This window comes from Mus pahari, chromosome 1 (assembly GCF_900095145.1).
Source record: "Mus pahari chromosome 1, PAHARI_EIJ_v1.1, whole genome shotgun sequence".
In the NCBI taxonomy this organism is placed as follows: Eukaryota; Metazoa; Chordata; class Mammalia; order Rodentia; family Muridae; genus Mus; species Mus pahari.
The window spans coordinates 122,452,234-122,454,836 of NC_034590.1; the positions used below are offsets into that span (position 1 = coordinate 122,452,234).

The 2,603-nt window shown below is 43.6% G+C and overlaps 1 protein-coding gene across 3 annotated transcripts in view; it reads left to right on the top strand.

Annotated features, from left to right (window-relative positions):
* LOC110321568 (cytochrome b ascorbate-dependent protein 3) overlaps positions 1-2,603 on the top strand; it is a 12,488-nt gene that overhangs the window by 2,249 nt on the left and 7,636 nt on the right. For all 3 annotated transcript variants that reach the window (XM_021197892.2, XM_029538314.1, XM_029538317.1), the window contains exon 3: positions 1,392-1,490. The gene's annotated coding sequence lies outside the window, so the exon portion shown is untranslated. The remainder of the gene's footprint in view (positions 1-1,391; positions 1,491-2,603) is intronic.

Below are 2,603 nucleotides of genomic sequence, written 5' to 3' on the forward strand. Positions count from 1 at the left end.
ACTAGGGTCTTACTTATCCTAGGCTATGCTCAACTACATACATGATGTAGCTGAGGATGACCTCGAACTTCTGATTCTTCAGCTTTTTACCTCTGGAATGCTGGGATTATAGGCATGTACCACCACTCCCAGTTTTAAGTTTCAAGATAAAAAATATGTAGAGTTTATTACAAGGTGAAGGTGGGGCACAATCTAGAAATGAAATAGACAGTGTTTAGAGAGAACATTGTATAGAACTCACTTTTAAGGGGTGAGAGTGGACCATGGGCAAAGGGGCCATTATCTCCTTTTTCCTTTTGTAAAAAAATAAACTGCAGAAACCAACCCTGTCAGATGACTGGAACATTTCACTGGAAGAGTGGAGGTTGTGCTAGGCAGTGGACACTTAATAATCCCAAACCTTGTTTGCTCTAGCATGAATCAATGAGGCAGCTCTGAGGCTGGGTCATAAATCCCCTAGCCCTAAGCTCTTTCTTAGAGATTGCTACTAACTAGAGTCACCTATGAGAGCCCAGCATCTGCTGCTGGTTGGATGATGACTATCTGGCATGTCATGAGATGTAATCAAGGCTACCGAGAGGCCTGGGCAGGTATGGGGACAATGAGTTTCAGTTTTTTGTTTGTTGGGGGAGCTGGTCTCACTATGTTGAACTCCTGTACTCAAATAATCGTTCTGATTCAGCATCTCAAGTAGCTAGTGGCATAAATTCCACCTTACCTAGCTAGCTTGAGGTTTTGTTAGCGGTTAGGATAAAATCCTGTAATAGGAGCTAAAGAGATGGTTCAGTGGTTAAGAATGTTTGCTGCTTCTTCACAGGACCTAAATATGGTTTCCTGCACTCAAGTTGAGTGGTACACAATGACTCCAGAGAACCCAACAACCTTTTCTGTGGATTCCTGTGTATACATCACTTGGCATACCTTCACACACACACACACACACACACACACACACACACACTTTCTCTTTCTCTCAAATACTCTGATAGTAACAAGTGTGAAGTTATAATACTTGATTCTCAATAATGTCCTTGCAATTTTTTGCTGTGATCTTTTTGTTTTGTTTTTTGGGGTTTTTTTTTGTTTTTGTTTTTTGAGACAGGGTTTCTCTGTGTAGTCCTGGCTTTCCTGGGTTGTTGTGATCTTATAAACTGTGGATAAGGAAAAAGATCTAAGACCTTGAAGCTAACTAGACAAGGATTTGAAACTCCTGTGGACTTGCTGGGTCCTGGGGGTAGTTACTGTGCATCTGAACTTTAGTTTCCTCATGTGTAGGACTGGAGTGATAGTCCTCAGAGTTACCAAGAGCAGTAAGTGGGACTGCATGTCAGTTTCTAGTGCTTAGGGCTGGCGTGAAGTTAATAGTTTTTATTTCCATGCTTTTCTTTCAGAGGACAAGCCTTGCAGTGTTAGGTGTCTTCCTCGGGCGCTCCGACTGTGACAGTCACAGAGACCAGGCCACTCTTCTGAGAGCCGTCAGCGGACTAAAGGTAGCACCCTTCCTCGGGCATTACTGGCTATTCTTCCTTTTAGATGGTCCAGAGAGATGGCCCTCAATATCAAGAAGCCGCATTATTACCTTCTCGGTGTGTATTTACTGAAGGCAGGGCTGGGTCTTTTCCACTTGCCTGGCTTTTTTTTTTTTAAGTGTGCATATTGTAGTGGGAATCTGCCCCCCCCCATCATTGAACTACAAATGTAGCCCTCACCTGGTTTTAAAGAATAACTTCTTATGACATAAATACTCACCAGAGAAAACCTGAAAGCTGAGTTGGTGGAAATCTAAAAATAATCACTTTCTAGACCATGAGTTCTTGCTTCCTCTTTTTCTCCTTTGGACTTTCCCCAGAGAAAAGAAAGCAGAAGTAAGTCTCAGGTGTACCAACAGCCAAGGGATGCCCTCAGTTCATGGAGAGGAGTGGAGGGTTCTGGTGTGAAAGTCTGACCCCATGGAATCCATCCTTTGCCAGGAAGACCTTTTTATACACAAATGGGAGACAAAGAGCCTTCTCACAGGTGGCAAATGGAAGGGACTGAGTATCCCTACCTAAAAGTCCAGAAGAGTCTGAAACTTAAAACTTGGTTGTTTTTTTTTTTTTTTTGGAGACAGGGAGTCTCTGTGTAGTCCTGGCTGACCTAGAACTCACTCTGCAGACCAGACTGGCCTTGAACTCAGAAAGATCTGCCTGCCTCTGTTTTTATTGTTTTGTTTTGTTTTGTTTTATATTAAGTCAGGGTTGAAATAGGTTCTCTCTGTAGCCCTGGCTGTCCTGGAACATGCCAGGAACTGGTAGACCACTTGGCCTCAGACTCACAGAGATCCTTCTACCTCTGCCTTCTAAAGGCTCTGCTTAAAGGCTTATGCCACCATGCCTGGCCAGACCTAAAACCTTTTGGTCACCAAAATGATTGCTTAAAATATGCAACATTCAAATATTCCCAAAGCCGGGCGGTGGTGGTGCACGCCTTTAATCCCAGTACTTGGGAGGCAGAGGCAGGCAGATTTCTGGATTTCTGAGTTCGAGGACAGCCTGGTCTACAAAGTGAGTTCCAGGACAGCCAGGGCTACACAGAGAAACCCTGTCTCGAAAAACCAAAAAAAA